Raw genomic sequence first — 24,498 nt, forward strand, 5'->3', positions numbered from 1 at the left:
TAGATGTAACACTTGGGAGTGAAAGTTTTGGTTGTGGCCTCTGCATTAATTGTTGTGTTGTTTGTCTATGACTCGGTGGTACTCCCTTATTCTGTTTCCTAAGTATGGGTATGAGTTTTTACATTTTGGTAGTGACATGTACAATGTTTGACATGTAAGATACATATCTATGAAAGAAATACTGTAGTAGTAAACAGATTAAAAAAATAAGGCATTCCATGGAATGGTTCTTTCTCATCAATTTTGAAGTCAATAGTAATGCAAACTAAAAAATTTGAATTTCATTTAAAATATTTGATATGGATATTGTTCAATATATTCATAAGAATCTGACTTGAGTAATTATTGCCGAAGGTTTGTATGTCACTCAAACCAGGGCTTCAATTGGGTTAAGAAAGAGAGTCAAAGAGACAGAGGAGTTTTATGTTAGGACGTATGTGTTCACATGTTAGGAACATATGTCACTATTTTATGTAATTGGCTAATCTTTTGACAAAACGCACTTTACTTGTATTTGGGTAGATCTAGGATATGTTTAATACTTCAAAAAACAATGTTTCAAGTTTAAGTGTTAAAGCTATGCAAGTCTGTCCAAGATTCAAATGTGAAAAGTGTTGTTCATTAAAACTCGATAGCTAGCATCTATTAAGCCTTGAAGAGCTGTTCCAGCCCGTGGCTCGACAACAACTCGACAGATAGGGTATCTGTTGAGGTTTATGAAACTCAGAATTTTTGGTATGTTTTTCATCCAATCCATGATTGTATGTTTGGGCTTTCTTTTCTCACAACCCTAAACATATATAAGGATTATTTTAAGGGTCGTAAAAAGTTACACACAATTGCACAAAAGCATAGTTCCATAAGTGTGAAGAAAAGTGTAACCGAAAATCTAGTTTACCCTAGTTTATCTTTCTTGTGAAGAAGCTGTTGTGTTTGTACACCGTAGAGTTTTGTAACCAAGGAGCTTCTTGATCTTCATCGTGTGATGAACTGATGAACTTTGTAGCCAACAACCTTCTCTAGTTGGTGATTGAAGTCACGTATTGGGATCCGCGCAATTGGTTAGTTACATACTGAGAGTCATGTATTAAAAAGGAGAGATTGTCACTATAGAACAAGTCCAATTGGATATTGGGGTAAGGGTTCAACTGTAGGTTGGTAGAAGGTACTGAGATTCCTTTACTTATTACCGCTTGTTGTGATAATAGTGAATTCTCGAAAGTAGTGACCTTAAAATCACTCGGTGGGGTTTTTGCCGTGTAGATTTTCCCCATTCATAAACAAATCATCGTGTTAATTTAATTTCCACTGCATACTTAGTTTAATTGGTGATTTATTTGTGCTACCACACATCTTGCATGTTAATTTGATTAATTAATAAACTTGGCTAATTAATTCATCACAAGGGGTTAATTCGTTTTTGACCTATCAAGTGGTATTAGAGCAGGCACACTCTGATTAGGTTTTAATTTTTGCTGTACGATCCATTGACCCCTGTTTGTCATGGATAGAGGATAGTCTCTTATTATACCTCCTTTATTTGATGGCACTAACTATGCATACTGGAAAATACGCATGAGAGCTCTCTTGCAATCTTTAGATGAGAAAGTGTGGCAAGCTGTGGAGATAGGTTGGACCAAGCCTATAGAAGCACCGGCCGATTGGGATGATGCTAAGATCAAGGCGGCAAACTTCAACAGCAAGGCATTGAATGCTTTGTGCAGTGCAATCATTAATGAGGAATTTAAGAAGATATCCTCCATTGAAACTACGAAGGAAGCATGGATCATCCTCTAGAAAACCTATGCAGGAACAAAGGCTGTCAAGGATTCAAAACTTCAGAGGCTTACTACAAGTTTTGAAGAGATCAAGATGGAGAAGGATGAGTTGTTCGATGAGTTCTATGCCAAGCTTAAGGACATAGTGAACTCAGTGTTCAATCTTGGGGAAACCATTCCTGAACCCAAGATTGTGAGAAAGGTACTCAAATCTCTACCTGAGAGATTCCAAGCCAAGATCACCGCGGTTAAGGAATTAAAGGATATTGACAAAATTTATTTGACAGAGCTAGTTGGAAATCTGCAGACCTATGAGTTGGGTTTGACAAGGATCGGGAAATTGAGCAAGAGCAAGAGCATGGCATTGAAAGCCAAGAACGATGATACTAATGAGTCTTCAGACGATGAAGATTCTAAGATGAAGTCCTACATTACTAGGCAATTCAAGAAGTTCATAAAGAATGCCAATGGGAAGGGCTTCGATAAGGACCGTAGGTAATCTAGCTTCTCCAGTTCAAGAGCCAAGACAAAGGGAAGAAGGATGCTAGGGATAGCGGTCAGTACACTGTTCCCTTAGGACCAAAGTGCTTTGGGTGTCAAGGTTTCGGTCACATGAAACAAGTGTGCCCCACATATCTCAAGACCATTGGGAAGAGCAAGGCACTTGCGGCTACATTAAGTGACATCGAGCCTGAGGATGATTCTGACAATGAGAATGACGGAATCCTAAATGCCTTCACTGCCATTGTCAATCCTACTGAAAGGATTGTTGAAGATGTGGATGAAGAAGAGGAATTGGTGGAGTCTAAGTTTGAGAAGATGGATGAACAAGATGACATCTACACAGCCTATGCAAAACTATACAAAATCTTCGAAAAACATGATAAGCTGTATAGGTTAACCACTAAGAAGCTTGGTGATGTGGAGCTTAAGCAAGAGGAAATCTCTAAAAAGTTTGATGAAGCCAATCAAACTATTAGAGCACTGAGATTTGAGAACAATTTCTTGACTGAGAAAACTAAGAAGCTTGAGGCAGAACTGTTCCAAGTCAGAGCTCAGCTGGAAAGGACTTCAAGCGCTAAGCTCGATGAGATGCTAAGTCTTTAGAAATCTACTTTCGATCGAACTGGTTTGGGGTATGATTTCTCTTCTCCAAATATTGCTTCTACTAGTGCTACTATTTTTGTTCCTCCTAGTAATAATGTTGAAACTAAGAACAATAATGTCAAAACTGATTTAGCTAGTGAGAACATAGACAAAGTTAAATCTATCTTAGGAGCACCCCCTAAGCAGGATAGGAAAGAAGTTAAAAACCCTAGGGCTAAGAACGCTAACTCTCAAAAGCCTAAACATAAGAAGCAGCATCTCTGTCATCACTGTGGAGCAGCAAGTCATACTCGACCAAATTGCTATAAGTGGTTAGCCACTCAACAGAGCAATGGCATGATCGCATTGGGAAACCAAAATCAGTTTACATCCTCTTTTGCTCCCCTTAGAGATTTTCTCAAAGCCCTCATGTTCCTTTTGTACTTGAACGGTTTCAATTCTTCCCCATTACCTCCGATTCAATGATTTACTCAAAGAAAAGGTTCTTCCAAGGTGTGGAAGGAAAAGGGCTCCAAGTGATTCTATCACATTTTCTCTTTCTCTTCTTTTTTTTTTCCTTATGTTCGCATTACTTGTGTGTTTTGCTTTCAAGTTTTGAGTCAGTCTAGTTTTATGCTTTCCTTTTTTTAACATGTTTTTTTTTTTTTTTTTTTTTTTTTTTTTCAGTTTTATTTATTTTGTTTTTCATATAAAAATAAAAAATTTGAAAAATCAGAAAAATACAAAAATAGTGTGTGTTTTGTGTACATTGGTACTTGTGTACCTTGGATGGCCATTGAAACAAAGTTTACTAAACTTTGTATCTTCTGTAACTTAGATGAGCATCTCTATGCACAACTAAGCAAGTGAGCTTTGTGGCTCATGTTTGTGATGAGTAAGGTTAAGTGATCTCTTGTACTTAACACTCGTATCACTCTTTTTGACGGAAAGAACTAGAAAATCCTAAGAGAAAGGCATAAATAACCATCTCATCACTGTTGTCCGCCAATCATGAAATAACATTTGTATGCTTCGGCATAGCAAAAGTGGAATGTCAAATGCTTAACATAATTGGGTATTTCTTTTCTTTCTCTTATATGCCTATACATGATATGCTCAAAAAGAAAAATATGTAAAGAAAATAAAAAGCAAAAAGAATAAAATGTTTTATATATGATTGCAAGCGTGTATTCTAGGAGATGTGGGAGTTATAGGATGTACCTCAAAGGTGATAGTCTCTATCAAACAGTTATGATTGTGTGTGAGTTAAAGTGATTTTCTCATATCTCAAATCGTCATAACATGTAGACACTTATGCAATCTTGGATGTTTTTCACACACAACACGCAATATTCTTTACTACTTTTGATACATGTGCAAGTACAATGTGATTTGGCCATCACCAGGTTTACATGTGTTAATGTATGCTTACTAAACTATCGTGACTTGTTTTTGAAATATAAAATTGGTTAGACTTGTTTAGTGTGTATTTGTGTTTTGGAATCTATGTGCTTATCATGTTTCTTCTTGAGAGATGTTTTTAATAGGTCAAAATGTTGTTTGGATCCTTGGTTGAGTTGCATGTTTGATTGCATTCATGTCTGTTTTTTTCTCTTCTTGAAAAAACTTTATTTTAAGCAATCTCGACAGCTTCTCAACACCTCTTGATACCTAGCTTATCTGTCGAGTTCTTCAATTGCTTTTTATCACAATCTCGACACCTCTCGATAGTTAAGTGGATCGATCGAGAAACCTTCTGTCCCCTCGATAGCTCTTCGACAACTACCTTGATCCATCGAGCTTGTTTTTGCTGTGGACACCTCTGGACACCTTCTCGATAATTGCATTTGTCGAAGCATTTAAAGTTCGACACCTTTAGACACTTGCTATCTGACGAGAATTACTGAACCTCCATATATAGGGTTAGCGCAATCCGGTCTTCATTTTCCTCGATCTATCTGTGTCCTTTGACCTCTCAAACCTCTCTCTCTCTCTTACTCCAAACCTCTTCCTCTAGGATTTTTCAGCCTCAATCAAGTTTTCTTCACTTGGTAAGTGTCTTAATCCTTCCTTTTCATGCTTTTTCATATCTTTTGACCTAAAAATTGGGGGTTTTTGGAAAATGTTTGGGATTTTTTTTAATTGAAGAGGTTTTCGCATAATTTTTGGGGTGGGTTTTGTGTTTTTTATCTTAACTCTTCTTGCATTGCATCTCATGTGTATTATAACTATATTTTCATGCATTTAGATGTGTGTTATATATGTTATCTAATTGTGTGCTGGTAGGATTGGATTGGGCTGAGCCCATGATGCAATTTCCTTTGCATGTCACATGTTCATGCATTCCCATGCATACATACTCTCTATTCAATATATTTTGATATATGTTGTTGTTTTGGGACTTTTCTGATTGTCTTTTTCTCCCCCCCTCACTCTTTAGTTTATGTTAGTGCGTCATGGCACCTAAACGTAAGTCTGCTCCGTCCTAGAATTGGTGTGCTGTCGCAGGCAACCAAAAATAAAACCTATACTCCTAAAAATATATGTAGTAGTGCGAGTAAGGATCGTTCCCACGGAGAGTATCTACCTAGTTTTATGCTACGTGAACAAGGAAGGGGGGGGGGAGTATAATGAAAACAATTTTATGAAAAAAAAAAAAAAAAAAAAACAACAACAACAACAACAACTAAGGAACAATTCAAATTAAAGTATTAAAATCAATCAAAAGAACAAACCTTGTGTTGAGGTCTAAAAAAGAGTCCTAGTGAAGTAAGCCCAAAAAGAATAAGTCAAGCCCAAAAGGAAAATTCAAGCTAAGCCCAAAGTAATAGATACAGGAGACCCATGAGGGAATAAAAAAAAGGCCTAGAGGATCCTGAAGCCCAGAAAAAGAAGCATAAAAAAAAAAAAAAAAAAAAAAAAAGAGGACCACGGCAAAGGATAAGAAGCAAGGATCCTCAGGAACCATCAATAGGCGCGGATCCCTTCAGGCACAAAGAAAAAAGGAAGATTGGGACAGCTCGATAGAAAAAGACAGAAGAAGAAAACAAGAAACAAAAAGCAAAAAGAATGCGAGCGACCTCTCATGGCACAGACAGAAAAGGCCTCGGGGAACTAGGACAGGGAAGAAGAATGATAACAAACGACTTTCAAAATGGCAGAACAGGATTCCGCCCAAATAGGAAAGAAAAGGGAAAAGTGGAATAAGCCAGAAATGGGGATGCCGAGAAGGGCATACCTCAGCACGTCCCAAAGAAGATGGCCAACCAGGAACTTTCAAAAGAATCAAAGCTAAAAGAAGGTAAGAATGAGAAAAAAACGGAAAAGGGACTTACCGAGACGATGGGAACAAGACATGCTCTGTTTGCAAAAGAGCAAAACAGGGGAACCAACGATTCCCCGGGAAGACCAAAAAACTCCATTATAAAAAGAGGGGATGGGTTGTGAAGAAAAGGCAACGAAAAAAAAAAGGAGAAACACCAGAAAGAAGAAATTCTCTAGAAAAAAAACTATCAGAAAATCTATGCAGAAGAGAAAATACTAAGGGAAAAACAAATTTTGCTTCTCGGTATCCTGTAAAAGCCACTATTGCACATGCTCGGATTCAACGAGAATCAAATTTTGCAAGTTTTGAAGGCTGAAATAGCCATTCAAGACTGTAATTTTTGAGCTTGATTGAACCTTGTATCACGTCCTAGTGAGCTTTCTGTAATCCAACAGATAATATATTAATGAAACATGCTTCATATTTCCCAAGATCCCCACAGCATTAATTTCTTATCGCTTTGCTAATCCTGTTTCTTTCCTTTTGAATTTACCTTGTTAATCTTTGGCACTCTTCGATATCCTCTCTTGTCATTTTTTTTTTATATTGTCAGGAGCATCCTCTGCATCCCACTTGATTCTTAAACAGCTCGTTAGCTGCGGTGAGTCAAGGCCCGGTTCACCAAATCCTCCTTTTCACTTAGGCCCGGGATCCTTGGGCTTGAGTGTCACAAAAAAGGCACTCTCACATTTTGGCGACTCCACTGGGGACTAGGCAAAGAAGAAGGAAGAAGCAATCCCTTCACAGAGTATGCCTCCAAGACAAAGAAACAGCAAAGGAACTAATGTGCCACCTACGGCCTCTGAGCCCGTAGGAGAAAACGAGGTAGCTTCCAGGCAAAGAGGCGGGATACCCCTGGCAGAACAGGAGGTTGTGTCAGAGCAAAGACACGCAAGACAGGAACCAAACCTCATGGCCAGGATGACAGCAATGTTGAAAGATCTAGAGCAAGAAGTTCGTCTTCTCAAAGAGGGCAGGACACAGGAAATCAGAGACAATGTTCCCTCTACTGGTCACCAAGATGGGACGCAACCAGAAGGAGGGTCAGCAGTGGGAGGAAGAGCCAACCCTCAGTACTTAACATTGGCAGATGTCAATGCCCTCCTGGAGCAAGAAAGGGAAAAACTCTCAGGGATCCCCAAGCAATTCTCTCGGGATCCCCCATTCCCTCCAGAACTGCTCGGCAAACCATACCCTAAGGGGTACGAACCCCCAAAGTTTCATCCTTTCGATGGAAGAAATGAAAGTGCCGTGGAACATGTGAGTAGGTTTGTCCACACTATGGGCCCCTATGCAGGAGACAGAGAATTATGTCTAAGGGAGTTCGCCAAGTCCTTAGTGGATAGGGCATACACTTGGTACACCACGCTGAGACCCAGGTCCATCAAAACCTGGGATGAGATGATGGAAAAATTCTGCGCCAAATATTACCCTGGTGAAGACAAGATCACTTTCCAGAATTTGCAAATGGTGAGGCAGAGACCTGGAGAGGATCCCGTCCAATTCATTAAAAGATTTGAAGATGTGTCCCTAGACTGCTATGGGGACTATGAAGAATAGGAGCTCGTGGAAACCTGTATAACCGACATGCATTTTGATTACAGACTCAACCTTGAAAATCTATGTATCACGCAGTTTGCTGACTTGCTACAGAGAACCAGAAGGACGGTGCAAACCATGAGGACGAAAAGGCTGCCTGCGTCCCAAGCTATGACAGCATCAATAGGAGAAAAAAGGAAGAGACCAGATGGGAAGGTGTTCGAGGAACCACCAGTGATCCCATGTACAGCTGAAGAGTTAAGCCATGTCTTAGACAAATGGATCGAAGATAGGGTTGTTAGGCCATTCACTGTGTCCAGGCCACCAACTGAAGAAGAAAGGAAGAATCCTTTATTTTGCAGAATCCATAATTATGTCAAGCACTCCACCAAGGATTGTTGGACCCTTCGCAGACTCTTCCACAAAAAGTTGAGAGAAGGAACCCTGGAGCTCACTCAGAAGGAACCAAAAGTGCAGAGGAACCCCTTGCCGAACCACAAAGGAAAAGGGGTGGTAGCAGTAGTAATACATGGGAACCCGACAGAAGCAGGAGAATCTGAAGGATCCTTCCACCCAAGCATAGTCAAGACCCTCCAGAAGAATCCTAAGTTCAGGTCACTATTCAATCAATTAGGATTCGGACCAGAAGTAAGAAGAGTGGCCACAGAGTCTCTCATGAGCATAGCAGCAGATTCAGGGATGGAATGCTTTACAGTAGAGTCACATGCTAGTCGAGCTTTCCTGGAGATAACCAATGCAATAACCTTCACTGATGAAGACATGGAGATTAAGCACCCAGTCCACCGTAGACCCCTTTATCTAATGGCCACCATAAACGGCGTTCAAGTCAGAAGAGCACTGGTGGATATGGGGGCATCACTCAATCTCATAGCCTTGAGTACCCTGGAAGTTGTTGACTTAGTTGACAGAAGGATCCTGGGGGCTCCCATGGAAATAACAGGATTTGGAGGATCGGTGGAATCAATAGAAGGATACGTGCAGCTAGCCTTAAGGGTAGGGCCAATAGTAGCCCTGACAAGGTTTCATGTGATTAATGTAGAAGTTTCTTATCATGTGTTGCTGGGACGCTCGTGGCTTCATAAACATCGCCTAATTCCATCCACGTTCCATCAATGCATTAAAGGGAGACTGAATGGGAGGCCCATAAGGATCCCTGCCAACCATAATCTTTTCAGTCAGGGAGAAGTGAACTTTGCAGAAATGATGTTTTATGATGAATTAGAGCCAGATGTTGAGGACCCCGCCCCGAGGACCCCAGGGGCACCTATCCTAGAAGAAGAAGAAGGAGGGAGAGGCACCCGTGACCTGAGGAACCTTCTAGAAAGAAAAAGACAAAAAAGGAAGCCCAGCTCTTCAGGATCCCGAGAATGTGTGGTGGTGCAGGAACCCGAGGGAAGGCTAATCTATCGTTTGTGAAGGTGCGCGGGACCCGAATGCATTGTGCAGGAAGGTCCCAGACTACCAAGCTGCATGATGGCCCAAGAAGAAATTCCAGAAGAACCAGTTAAGAAGGCCCAAATTCAGCCTGAGGAAGAATTAAAGGAAATAGATTTGGGGATAGAACCGGGATCCCGAAAGCCTGTCTTCATTAGCAGTCAATTGGTGGCGCAAGAAAGAGAACAACTGGTAACCTTGCTTCAAAAATACAGAGATGTGTTTGCATGGACCTATGATGAGATGCCTGGTCTAGACCCAGGGTTGGTAGTCCATTCTCTTAATGTGGACCCAGGGATAAGGCCAGTAGTCTAACCGACTAGGGTCTTCCACACTGAGGTAGAAGCTCAAATAGTTCAAAAGGTCAAAAAATTGCTAACAGCTGGTTTTATCAAACCCATCCAACACCCAAAATGGCTTTCCAACATTGTACTTGTGAAGAAGAAAAACGGTCAGATCCGTTGCTGTGTAGACTTTCGCAACTTGAACAAGGCATGTCCTAAAGATGAATTCCCCTTGCCCAATATCGACCTCCTTGTAGATTCAGCTGCAGGAAGCTCAATGTTCTCATTTATGGATGGGTATAGTGGGTACAACCAAATCCGCATGGCAGCCAAAGATGTAGAGAAGACGGCATTCAGAACTCCGATTGGGAACTTTTACTACACTGTAATGCCCTTTGGCCTCAAAAATGCGGGGGCTACGTATCAGCGGACCATGACAGCCATTTTCCATGACATGATGCATGAGGAGATGGAAGATTATGTAGATGATATTGTGGTCAAGTCAAAAACCAGAACAGGACATTTCTAAGTACTTGAGCAAGTCTTTGAAAGATGCAGGAAGTATAAGTTACGTATGAACCCCATGAAGTGCGCCTTTGGAGTGTCTGCTGGAAAGTTCCTTGGGTTCCTGGTACATCACAAAGGCATAAGTGTGGATCCAGCCAAGGCTACAGCTATCGTCACAATGAGAAGACCAACTACTGTTAGGGAACTCAAAAGCTTCCTGGGAAGGGTCTCCTATATTAGGAGATTTATGCCTGGTTTAGCCTCAGCTACAGCAGGCCTATCCAAACTGTTGAAAAAGGGGAATGAATTTACCTGGGGGACCGAGCAGCAGGAAGCTTTTCAAAGAATTCAGGGCATCATAAATCATCTGCCCACACTCCAGGCACCAGTACGTGGGCGACCTCTGTTGCTATACTTAGCATCAAACTCCCAGGCAATAGGAGCTTTGCTGGCACAAGAAGATGACCAAGAAAATGAGTAGCCTGTATATTATGTAAGCAGAACACTCAAGGATACCGAGACCAGGTATCCCAGAATAGAGAAAGCCTGCCTAGTGATCATTTATGCATCCCAAAGGCTGAAGAGGTACTTCTCAGCTCACCAAATCCTCTTGGTAACCAAGTCCCACCCCATAAAAGCACTCCTGCACCAGCCCGTTCTTACGGGAGGGGTAGCACAATAGCTAGTGTTGCTCTCTCAATATGATACAGGCATAAGAACTCCCAAGGCTGTCAAGAGCCAGGCCATAGCAGATTTGCTAGCTCAATTCCCAGGAAAGAAGGAAAGCCCGCTGAGCGAAGAAATCCCTGGTGAGGTAGCAGTGATGGAGATCCCAGGGAAGAAATGGACCATGAGGTTCGACGGGTCGGCTACAACAACTTCAAATGGGGTAGGAATTGTACTAAGCTGTGAAAATGGGGATATCATGCCCCTGTCTTTCAAGCTTGGTTTCTCATGCTCTAATAATGCAGCTGAATATGAGGCATACTTAACTGGGTTGACTATAGCACTCAGCATAGGAGTGAAACATATGAGAGTGTTGGGAGATTCCGATCTTGTAGTCTCCCAAGTGAAAGGTGACTTTGCATTACGGGAACAAAGCTTAGCAGCCTACAGGACTTGGGCACAAAGGCTGGAGAGAGAATTTCAGACCTTCAGCATAGAGTATGCTCAAAGAAGTGAAAACAGGTTTGCTGATGTGCTCGCCACCCTGGGATTCCAAATACCATTTAATGGGAGAGATACGCTGATAAAAATAGGAAGGCAGGAACATTCTATTGTAAGGATCCTCCAAGGGATGTACCCCGGAGAGTCCAAACAATGGGACTGGAGGGGCGAAATCAAAGAAAAGATGAAAGAAGCAGGGCCTAGGGGGAACATCAAAGAACTAATGGATTACACTCAGATAGAAGGAGAATTGTATAGAAGGCTGCCAGGAGGAATACTGTCCAGATGTATCACCGAGAAGGAAGGAAAGTCGAAACTAGAAGAATTACACGCCCAAGCATGTGGAGTTGCAGAAAAGGTCAGCCTATATAGAAGGATGCAACGCATAGGGTATTACTGGCCAGATATGGACAAGGAAGCAGCAATTATATAGGAGAAATGCCAGCAATGTCGTTTGGCAATTGATAAAGAAGAAAGCTACGCGGTGTTTATTGCGGAAGATTGGCGGGTTCCTTTCATAGGATACCTGGCTCAGGGGATCCTGCCAACCGATAGGAAACTGGCCCACAAGCTCAAAAAGCTAGCAGGCAGGTATTTCCTGCAGAACGACATTTTATTCAAAAAGGGATACCATGGGGATCCCTTCAGGTGCCTGAGACCAAAGGAAGCCAGAGAAGTAGTCAGAGAAGTACATTCTGGAGATTGTGGAAGTCACCCGGGGAAGAGAAGGCTGTACAAGCAGTTACTGTTGTTGGGATATTACTAGCCAACGATGAAAGGAGACTCTGAGGAGCTGGTCAAAACATGTCATGCTTGCCAAGTCCTGGGAGATGCAATTCACACTCACCCAAATGTCCTACAGGATATGACGACGTCATGGCCTTTTCATACTTGGGGGCTTGATCTCATAGGGCCTATAAACCCTCCATCCAACGGTTATATATGGATCCTGGCAGCCACCGAGTACTTTATAAAATGGGTAGAGGCCATCCCTTTAAAGAAAGCCACTGGAGCAGCTGTAGCAAATTTCATTTGAAACCACATCATTACAAGGTTCGGGATCCCCAGAAGATTGATCAGTGACAACGGAACCCCATTCATAAACAAAGATATGAAGGGGTTAACTGAAGCATACCACATCAAGCATGGAAGATCTACCCCATACTACCCACAAAGAAACAGCCAAGCTGAAGCTACTAATAGGGTAATGTTGAAGATCCTTAAGAAAATGAAGCATGAGTATGGAGGGAAATGGAGTGACCATTTGGCAGATGTGCTTTGGGCATGTAGAAGCTCTGTAAAGATAGCCACAGGATTCTCCCCATTCTCCCTGGTCTATGGAACAGAAGCCATCAGCCCTTGTAGTTAGTCATTCCTACACCAAGGGTAGTTCTGGAGGAAAATCAAGGAGAAAGTAAGGACACAAACAATGAAAAGAGGCTAGCAGATCTGGAAGGGGTAGAAGAAGAAAGGGAGCTGGCCAAGAAAAGGAGCCAGAGATACCAGCAAAGAATGACCAGAGCATATGCACAAGCAGTACGCCCAAGAGTGTTCACTGAAGGGCAATTAGTACTAAGGATGGCGGAGCACGTGAGGAGGAATCTGCTAGGGCCTTCCAAGTTCACCCCAAAATGGGAAGGACCCTACATCATCAATGCAGCTCATGAGAGTGGGTATTATTACCTTGCCAAAGAAGATGGGACAGTCCTGACAGAACCCATAAACGGGAAATGGCTGAAGCAATACTATGCATAAGGACAAGGGGATCCCGGTACCTCAGGGTCCTTTTACCAGCTTCACTATCTGCTAAGTTCTTTTTTATTTTTATCTTTTTTTTTTCAGCCTTTATCATGAATTCTGGTCTAAGATGATTTTGTTCAGGAACATGTGATAGATTGACACTTTGTGGTCAATACTGCACTAAATGATTTTTTCTTTGTTCCTTAAAAATGACCATGTTTTAATGAAGTTCCTGTTCCTTCAACATTTAAGTCTTTTTTTAAATACTGCAAAGACCAAGTTTGGATAGATTTAAGGAAGGATACCTGAGTAAAAAAAAAGGTATGTAATACCCTTTTACATATGGCCCAGGATCCACCTCACAGATAACTTCAAATATCCCACAGACAGTTCTAAGTGCATAGGTCTAGGACCACAGATAAAAGTAAGGTATCCAGGATACCTAGCCTAGCACTTGGCAAAAGGGGAACCTGTCAAAGTTCATGAATTGAGACCGTATCTCAAAAAAAATATATAGGAAAAGATACTAGTGTACCCAGTTCAGTACTTGCATAATAGATTACTGGGTACCTGGACCGGAACTTACAGTGAAGCCTGTGAAAACCATGGTCCAAGACTCAGGGAAAAAAAAAAGTCATAGAAAAGAAAAAGCAATATATATCAAAGAGAAAGGCAGATTCACATACTAAGAAATGAGAAGCAGTTTTGAAACACAGAAAAAAAAAAAAAAAAAAAAAAAAAAAAAAAAAAAAAAAAGAAGTAGAGCAATGTTCAAAAAAAAAACTTATACAACCCTAAATAGTTTATGTAAATCTAAAATAAGCTAAGGAATGAGGCCGGCCAACATGGAGGCATCCGGAGAAATAACAGGCACATTCAAAGTAGAAAGGATCCTCTGCCGCTTGACCTTCAAGTCTTGTAGAACCTTGTGAGCATGAGCCAAAGCTTCCTCAGCAGCAGCTATCTCGATGTCTATACCCTTGGACGATTGCCTCTGAAACAACATATGGGCCAACAAACGCAAGTGATCCAACAGAAAAGACAAATTGAACTTGGCCTCCAGAAGGTCTTGGACCACCACTCTCCACTCCAAAAGTTTTTCTTCAGACAAAGAATCTACAGAAGAATTCCTCAGGGAAACCAGCACAGCACATAGCAACTCCATCAAAATATTGCCCAGAAAAACGCCTCCCTTGAAGCCACTGGTGAAATCCTCGTGACTCTTGAGCAGACTCTCTAACAGCGGCAGGCCTTCAACAAGAACAGAGAAGCGCAAGAAGTTGCCATAAGAAGACCCAAAAACATGGAAATGGCTGGCAGGAAGACTGTTAAATTCCAAGAGATCAAAACGAGCCAGGAAGGAGGAAAGCCTTGAATCAAGATCTGAGTCAGCCACTTTCGAGGCGTCCCCCATCACTGTGTCACCACTTGTAGAGACAGGAGGACTTGCAGCCTTTGGCTCTGGATGAAGGTCAGCAACTTGAACGGGTCTCACAATTCCTTCAGGGATAACAGGCTCAGAATCTGCAAAGCCTGTATCAATATTCAAAAAAAAAAAAAGAGAAGGAAAAACAGATTTATTCTTAAAAAAAAGAAAAGGGGAAAAAGAAGGACAAACCAGTTCCGTCTTCTTGGGGCAGAGCCTCTTCTTCCTAATCCCCTGACTTCCCCGAGGATTCTGGGAAAGAACATAAGGCAAATTGAAGAAAAGGTGAAGGACCAATGGCAAAGTGGCTAAAGGAAGGAATAGATGCAGGGGGCTTCGCCATAAAAAAAAAAAAAAAAAAAAAAAAAAAAAAAAAAAAAAATGGGAGCAGCTCGTACTCACCTTCTGAACTTTCTGATTCTAAAGAAGAGGCAACACTAGGAGCGGATTTCTCACTGGTTTGACCTAAAAGGAGAAAGAAAAGGAGGAACTCAAAAAAACTGGAAAAGAAAGTAAAGATATAACACTATTTCAAGGAAACAAGGCTCACCCGTCTGTTTGGATAAAGGAGTGTCTCCCAAAGCGCCTTTATCTGACAATGTTTGAGGAAACACAGTCCTGATGGGACTAGAAGTGCGCTCAAGATGGGGACTTTGAGATGAAGGGATCCTAGAGGCTTTGGGGTCCTGAGAATCCTGGGAACCCTGCATCGGTTGCCCGGTTTCCTCAGCTGGGCCACCAGTAGGGGGCTCCTCCCCCGCAGTAGGAAAAGCAACAGAAAGAGCTGTGACGGTTTCCTCTCCCAGAGCCTTGCCAGTCATAGGAGGAGATACCTCCACCTAAAGGAAGAAGAAGAAGAAGAGGCAATGCCAAGTAAAAACAATAGGGTAATGCTAACAACACAATGTCAGAACAGAAAAAGGGGGGGGCACATACCACGTCGTCACCAGAAGATTGGCTTTTGCCCTTCTTGTAATCAAACTTGCGTTTGGACTGCAAAGGAAACCACCACTCGTCAGCAAAAAATAGAAACGAGTGCAACAAGGTGAACAAATGAAAAAAAGAGAAGAAGGAAAGAGGTCTTGCCCTTCTCTCTCTCTCTACAGATTCTCTGGAAGTCTTTTGCTTACTACGAGTACGCCCAGAGGGTCCTAAAGGAGGCTGGGAAACAAGACCAGAGGATCCTAAAGAACCATGGACTGAAACAGTCACAGGAACCTGGGAAAAAGAAGACTCTACCTTGGTCTTCTTCCGGGTCCTTGAAGCCAAAGGTTCCCTGGCATCCTTGCCTTCCTGAGATGCCAAGTGTGTTTAAGATTTCCCAGTTTTTCTTCTTTTTGTCTCAGAACCTATCTCCACACTTTCATCGACATTAACAGCTTTCATTTTCTTCGGCCTGACATCCTTACCTTTACTCGGAGCAGTGGCAGCACTTATTGTCTCCATTGCACCTTTCTTGATGGGCACTCCAGAGGAAGCGCCAATGATGAGACTATAACCCAACCAAGTCTCAGGAAAATCCTGTCCATAAGTCACCCAACCTCCCCTGGAGGCATGCCACTCTGCAAACCCAATCTTGCTGCTTGCAGCAGCTGAAACAATCCCAGCAGTAGGAAGGGATAAACGCCTATTGGATGTCGGAGCAGAAACAATACTAGGATCTGGGGTTTCCCGAACTGTACCAGAGCCAACATAGTCAACAAAAGACTTTTGTACTCTTCTCCAATAACTGGTATAGCCACTAGAAGCAAAGACTCCTCTCTGGGAGCTAGGCACTGCAAATTGGGGGCTCCTCCGTGACCAATAAGAAAAGGCCTGCAACCTCAGGAAAGGATCCAAAGAAGGAAGAGACGGCACCACGTCCTTAAAAACTGGAGGAATGTCTTGATCAAAACCAAACTGTCGAAGCACCCGGTGTGCTGAATAATAAGTATATTTTGGGCCACTTGAAGAAGGCACAGGAAGCCAAGAGGGGCTAATGCAGGCAAGATAAGCCAGACTGCCCTCATCACCACGGCGCAAGTCAAAGGTATTACCTGTAGAAGATAAAAAAGAAGACAATACAGAATCACACGCAAAGCCAGGGCCAAACTCACGAGGGGATCTCCAATGTAAGCTCCCTGCTTGGTCAAATAACTCCACAAGATTGAGACCACCACCTTTCAAGCTAATCCAACGAAAGATGATGGGAAAGGCATTGGTAGAATTGCCACAAAGACCCTTCACTATGTCGGGGGATCCTTGGAACTTGTCCTTCACAAATTTCAAATTCCTGCACTTGGCCAAAGTAGCTGCAGAACGGTCCCACATGAAAATCTGAAGGATGGCACAGTGAAGAGATGAAGTGATCACATAACAAGAATCACCCTCAGTCTCATCTCCATGAAGCTGGTCCAATTGAGAGTAAACATGACCCAAAAACAGAGGGGCCAAAGGATACTGGGTACCTCGAGCCAACTTGATTGCCAACGGAAAAAATGAAGACTTAACTCCGTACCCAGGGAACTCACTAAACAAGAACTTACTAAGCCAAAAAGCCAGAAAACCGGCCCACCTCACTTCCTTATCCTTCTCACGAGAGAGGGTCATCACCCATCTCCCCATCCTAGCCGGCTTACCACCAGAAGAGGCAGCGCGACCACCAAAATGACCAAACAATTTATCTTCTATCACGAGATCCTCACCAGAAAGGTTAATATCAAAGGGGCTCTCTTCACCAAACATCGGGAGGAGGAAGTTATTAACCACATCTTCCAAGGTGATCGTCAATTCACCAGCAGAAAAGAAAAAAGTATGAAGGGAAGGGCACCAATGACGTACCAAATGCCTGAGCCCTTTGGTGTCTCTGAAGCCCTCAAGGTTTCTGGAAATAGCCACTGCCTTTAGGATACCGGCGCGCTCCAAGCGACCCACAAACTCAGCATCAGACAGTTCCTTGTCTACCCATATAGGCCAACCTTGAATCTTTCCCGGAACAAAATCAAAGAAAATAGGAACCGCCTTTCGAATTCCTTGTCTAATCTGAAGATCAAAAATCTCTCTAGGGTCAGGAACCTGGGCGGAACCAGCGAAACCCGCTTGGCCAGAAAACATCCAAACATGAGGGGATGGAGGAGCCTCACCATGAGATACATGAGGGAAAAATAAACTGGGAGAATACCAAGGATCCCGTAAAGGGAAGGCCAAACGTTCTGTAACCTCGTGAGAATCACTCGGAGCAGAACCAGAAGAACCTTCACCCTCAGAAGGACTGGGAGTACGCTCTCTCCTCTTTCGGAAAGAAGAAGAAGCCATCAGAACAACACGTACTATGAGAAGAAAGGAGATTGAAAGTGCAAAAAGGGGGAAGACCGGAGTAACAGAGAAGAAGGGAAAAAGAAAGAGAAACTCAAAGAGTGAAAGACTCAGAGAAGCAAAGTGATAAGATGAAACGGCTACAATAAAGGCGCAAATAGCAGTTGGGGAAAACAGTTTATGGAAAGACGCGCTAGTTGCCAAAAATTTAATTTGAAGAAGGGGTTAATCAACGGTTATTAATGAGAAGTAACGGGAAACGAGAAAAGTGGGTAGAGGAGTTTTACCTCAAATACTCAACTGCCACGTCCCGTGTAAAAAGAAAGCTGCAAAAAGTAATAATTATAAGGGAACGCGACATGCAAAAAGGAGGTGACCAAAAGCAGCAAAAAAGGGCAGGGATCCCAAGTAAAAAGGAAGGGAACCCAGTAGAAATTGAGAAAAAGGGGATCCCACGAAAATCTTAGGACCTAAATCACTCACGCGTGGGTTTCAGGCAACCCACGAGCTCGGGGGACTAAATGTTGAGGTCTAAAAAAGAGTCATAGTGAAGTAAGCCCAAAAAGAATAAGTCAAGCCTAAAAGGAAAATTCAAGCTAAGCCCAAAGTAATAGATACAGGAGACCCATGAAGGAATAAAAGAAAGGCCCAAAGGATCCTGAAGCCTAGAAAAAGAAGCATCAAAAAAAAAAAAAGGACCACGGCAAAGGATAAGAAGCAAGGATCCTCAGGAACCATCAATAGGCGCGGATCCCTTCAGGCACAAAGAAAAAAGGAAGACTGGGACAGCTCGATAGAAAAAGACAGAAGAAGAAAACAAGAAACAAAAAGCAAAAAGAACGCGAGCGACCTCTCATGGCACAGACAGAAAAGGCCTCGGGGAACCAGGACAGGGAAGAAGAATGATAACAAACGACTTTCAAAATGGTAGAACAGGATTCCGCCCAAATAGGAAAGAAAAGGGAAAAGTGGAATACGCCAGAAATGGGGATGCCGAGAAGGGCATACCTCAGCACGTCCCAAAGAAGATGGCCAACCAGGAACTTTCAAAAGAATCAGAGCTGAAAGAAGGAAAGAATGAGAAAAAAATGGAAAAGGGACTTACCGAGACGATGGGAACAGGACATGCTCTGTTTGCAAAAGAGCAAAACAAGGGAACCAACGGTTCCCCAGGAAGACCAAAAAACTCCATTATAAAAGGAGGGGATGGGTTGTGAAGAAAAGGCAGCGAAAAAAAAAAAAGGAGAAACACCAGAAAGAAGAAATTCTCTAGAAAAAAAACTATTAGAAAATCTGTGCAGAAGAGAAAATACTAAGGGAAAAACAAATTTTGCTTCCCGGTATCCTGTAAAAGCCACTATTGCACATGCTCAGATTCAACGAAAATCAAACTTTGCAAGTTTTGAAGGCTGAAATAGCCATTCAAGACTGTAATTTTTAAGCTTGATTGAACCTTGTATCACGTCCTAGTGAGCTTTCTGTAATCCAACAGATAATATGTTAATGAAACATGCTTCATATTTCCTAGGATCCCCTCAGCATTAATTTCTTATCGCTTTGCTAATCCTGTTTCTTTCCTTTTGAATTTACCTTGTTAATCTTTGGCACTCTTCGATATCCTCGCTTGTCATTTTTTTTTATATTGTCAGGAGCATCCTCTGCATCCCACTTGATTCTTAAACAGCTCGTTAGCTGCGGTGAGTCAAGGCGCGGTTCACCAAATCCTCCTTTTCACTTAGGCCCGGGATCCTTAGGCCTTAGTGTCACAAAAAAGGCACTCTCACACCTTGATCTAAGTCAACATCCACCATTGGAATTTTACAACTGATCATCGATGCAAGTATATATCAATTCACACTTTGAATATTCATCATCGGAACAATTTTCCTATCTCTCCTTAGTCGTAGTTAATTAGAAAACAAGCGATCTAATAAACCCTAAGTACTAAACAACCCAAGACAAGCGCTAAAGGTTTAATCTAGTAGTAGCCTTAAGAATTAGAGAGATCAACGAAACTAAACAACACAAACACAAGCGGTTGCATTTAATTTAGTCAAGCATTCTTCCTGAGATCTAATAATTTCTGACGCAGTAAATCATTAAATCTTGGTTGCTTCACAAGTTAGAGAGGTCAAATAATTACGGATTTTATATCTAACCTAGCAGTAGATTGCAACGAACAATAAACTAGGAGGCCTCCTAGTAATTAAACGAGACAATCATGAAAATAGGCACAGAAGAACATCCAATATTCAAAGCATAAATTGAACAATAAAAACAAATTAGATCTCACAGTTTTATTGATTCCGAGGCTTCAATTTCCTTCGACCAAGTATAAAAGTTTAGCCAAGTAAAGCCATGATGAAAACTCAAAGAAAAAAATCAGAGAAGAGGGGAGAGAGAGGCACGTGTGTCTAATTCTGATTTCTCCTCCCCCTTTTACACATTAATTCCCCCTTTCCTAAGCCTACAAAATCTCCGAAAAATATTCTCAATAATAATATCCAAATCTAACTAATTAAGGAAAAATATTAAAAATAAAACAAAGTCCTAATATAACTAGGAAAGTGGTGTTTTTCAGCTGGAAATTTCATGCACCAGATCTGGAAGCTTCTGAAAATAAACCCTATCAGATCTGCGTATTAGAATTGCAGGCAAAGGAACATTCCAGAACGTCAGCAATGCAGATGCAGCAACTTCAAGCCCGATTTCGACCTTGATGCAGCCTGTATCTCTCAAAACGCAAAACATGAAAGTTGTAGAGATTTGTCTTGGAGTTCCATATCATCTTGAATCATCTCAATTGGAGCTTGGATGAGAGAGTTATGCCCAGATTACGAAGCAATGTCAAAGTTGTCCAGAATCGCCCAATTAGCTACGTTTTGCACTTAACGCCTCCATTTGCATCCTAAATCAAAATATAAGAATAATGAGTACATTTAGGCACCAAATAAATACAAAATACTAAACATTAAGGGAGAAAAATATGACAATTTGCATTCTCATCAAGAACCCTCTTCGTTCTAGGGCATCTTCTTCTTCTGATCCCACTCCCTCTTCTATTTGGTTCCGTGATAAGGATGCCCGAAAGGACTTCTCAAAGAAATTTTCTAGACAAGGCGTTCATTCAGAACGCTGAGTCATTTTGTCGGACTTCTCCACCCAATTAGCTACGTTTTGCACTTAACGCCTCCATTTGCATCCTATATGAAAATATAAGAATAATTAGTACATTTAGGCACCAAATAAATATAAAATACTAAACATTAAGGGAGAAAAATATGACAATTTTCATTCTCATCAAGAACCCTCTTCGTTTTGGGGCATCTTCTTCTTCTGATCCCACCCCCTCTTCTATTCGGTTCCGTGATAAGGATGCTCGAAAGGACTTCTCGAAGAAATTTTCTAGACAAGGTGTTCATTCAGAACGCTGAGTCATTTTGTCGAACTTCTCCGACACTAATCTACCCACTGTCATTCACAGTCAAGGTTGGCAGTCACTGTGTGACGTCCCGATCACCTGTCCATCTATGCTAATCCAGGAGTTTTACTCCAACATGTATGGACTTGATCATTCAGTACCTCTTTTTATTACTTATGTTCAAGGTACAGGCATTGTGGTCACACCGGATCTTGTATCTGATGTGCTTCGTGTCCCGAGGTTAAAGCATCCTAACTACCTCGGTTGTGAGCGTTTAAGGACTATGTCCAAAGACGAGCTTATTTCTACCTTTTGTGAGCATCCCTTTGATTGGGGCGATCATCAGTTTACTCCAACACCTGTGTGACGTCCTGATCACCTATCCATCTGTGCTGATCCAGGAGTTTTACTCCAATATGTATGGACTTGATTATTCAGTACCTCTTTTTATTACTCGCATTCGAGGTACATACATTGTGGTCACACCGAATCTTGTATCTGATGTGCTTCGTGTCCTAAGGGTAAAGCATCCTAACTACCCTGGTTGTGAGCGTCTGAGGACTGTGTCCAAAGACAAGCTTATTTCTGCCTTTTGTGAGCATCCCTCTGATTGGGGCGATCATCAGTTTACTCCATGTTCGACCTTTGCTAAAGGTCCTAGATTCATGAACATGGTTATGATCCTCTTTCTCATTATAACTCTATTACCGAGCCCCTTGCTCGATTTTTGCTTTCTTTGTTAGAGCATCTTACTATAGATTTTCCCCCTCATTTCATTATTTTTTATCATAGATGTTTATAGGGATACGGCGACCCATGATAAGCTCATCTTCCCTTTGGCTATCACGAAGATCTTATGCCATTTTTCTGTTCCCTTTCCCATTTTCGACCACTTTCACATTATGTGTGCCATTGATGCCACTATCGTTAAACGGAGCAAGGCACAGTTTCGTTTGAGGCGGTCTGGTATGGCAGCTCCTCCCACTCCTTCAGCTCCATCCACCTCTGCTCCCTCTACTTCTATGAGAGGTGTGACCCTTGATGCGATCATGGCGCAGCTTCAACGCATGGATGCTCACCCATGATACACTCTCTACTAAGTTGTATCAAGTGACACCCGTGTCAACCGTATTGCTAGATGGCAGGCTCGCCTTGGTGGCTTTGTGGAGTCTCCCTCTCTTCCTCCCAAGGCATCCGAGGACGATGATGACTCCGACGACAATGATGATGATAAGGATGGAGATGCTAGCTCTTCCAACACTAACGAGATGTCTACTTAACACTCTTACCCTCTGTCACTCGTGACAAAAAGGGGAAGTAGTTTTGGTTATGAGCAGGGACGGACCCAGGATTTCAAGCTGGGGGGCGGGGGCGGAGATAAGCGAATTTTTTTTTTCAAATATGCATCCATATAGTATTAATAAACTATCAACCAAGACAAATACCCAAATTTCATCGCGTTGATTAACACAATATTCTCATATTTGTTTGCATGTTCCGGGATCATAATCCAAAGAATCAAGATCAACTCTTTGAAATTGTGTTTGAGAGATTGGAACGTCGACATTTTTCGGAATTGGGGAATGCATATTTTCTAGAATTGGAACATCCACATTTTCTAGAATTAGAATATCAACATTAGTTGTTGGCAATCCCACATTGACTTTGAAAGAATTTGAATATTTTCTTTTGAAAAAATCAAGCATTGTTTTGTAGTTGATTTTTTCATAATCTACAAATAAAATAAGAATCATATATATATATATATATATTAAATTTGTGTGACAATTTTCTATATTATATTATTTGTTTTTTTCTTTTTGTCTTTGGTCTGCCTTTATTTATCTTTGTCTTTGTGTTATCTCCATCTTTCTAACATTGACCTTTATTTTATATATTTATTTATTTATTCTGTCACAGTGTCACTTGTCCCTATTATGCCGAACCACTAGTCAACAAAGATGAAAGAACAAACAAACAGTCAAAGTAATCTTTACAAACTCTACTCTCTCTCTCTCTCTCTCTCTTATCTATATAATACAAGAGAGAGAGTCACAAAGCCAAAAAGCCCAAAAAAAAAAAAAAAAAAAAACCACCACAGGACGCAACACAGATTCAATTCACAGGATCACAACCACCAACATTAGTAATCAGTTCATCAATCATCATCAGTCATCAATAAAAACACAAACACTCCACAAGCAAGCACAAACATCTTATTTATTTTTTAGGTTTTGAAGGAAACTAGGAAAGAATCATAGATTAAATACCTATGAAGGCTTGAGCAACCGGCGGCGGCAGCAAGATGGGGCTCGCGTGGGTGGCGGCGACAGCTGAGACTCTCGCCGTCTTGCGTGATGATGGCGGCGTTAGCGTGGGTACTGCCATATTAGGTCTGGGTAGACTCTCGTCGCCTCGCGTCGAAGTCGGCGTGGCGTGGGTACTGCTATAGTGGCGTCGACGTGGGTAGTCTCTATCTCTCTGTCTCACCTCACTATCTCTCTGTTTCCTTTCTTTTTATTTTTCCTTCATCTTTCACTTTCTCTGTTAGGTTTACTGTTGTATTTTTTTTTTTTAATTTCTTTATTTATTTACATAGGTCATGGGCTCTTGCCTCTTGGGCTGGTCGGCAGAGCTTGGAATTCAGGATTTTTGGGAGGGGGGCCCATGTATATATATATATATATATATTTGAAAATTTTAAGCTACTAATTTTTTTTTTTTTTTTTTTTTTTTTTGGGACTAGGGGGGGCTGGGCCCCCTTTGGCCCTTACCTAGGGCCTTCCCTAGTTATGAGAGTAGTCGTACTTAGGGGGAGAGTTAGTATAGGAGATTTTTGTTAAAGGGAGTGTTGATTTTGAGGGATGTAGTGAGGATTTGATGTATCTTTTTCTTTTCTTTCTATTTCAAATACATTACATCTTGTATATTGTGTTGATGTATATTGTTTCACCTACCCTTACATGTGTTGTTTCTTTTCTTTCTTTATACACATGGTTCTTATAAATTGTATGCAATCTATTATTTCTATTTCTCACTAAGATGCCATGATGAGTTTTGTTTAAAGTGATTCAAAAATACAGGTTGTCAAAGTCTACTTACCATAAACTCTCTTCTTGCAAAATTTTTCAAGAGTTTGTGTTAGGATAGATTTTATTGTATTCAACAAGTGAGTATGAGTTAAGTGATTTATGACTTCTCTCATATGTTCATTTGTTTGTTGTGGTTTTGTCACGGATTGCCAAAGGAGGAGATTGTTAGGACATATGTGTTTCACATGTTAGAAACATATGTCACTATTTTATGTAATTGGCTAATCTTTTGACAAAACACACTTTACTTGTATTTGGATAGATCTAAGATGTGTTTAATACTTTAAGAAACAAGGTTTCAAGTTCAAGTGTTAAAGCCATGCAAGTCTATCCAAGATTCAAGTATGAAAAGTACTGTTCATTAAAGCTCAACAGCTAGCATCT

Source organism: Quercus robur, chromosome 9 (genome assembly GCF_932294415.1).
Source record: "Quercus robur chromosome 9, dhQueRobu3.1, whole genome shotgun sequence".
Taxonomy (NCBI): Eukaryota; Viridiplantae; Streptophyta; class Magnoliopsida; order Fagales; family Fagaceae; genus Quercus; species Quercus robur.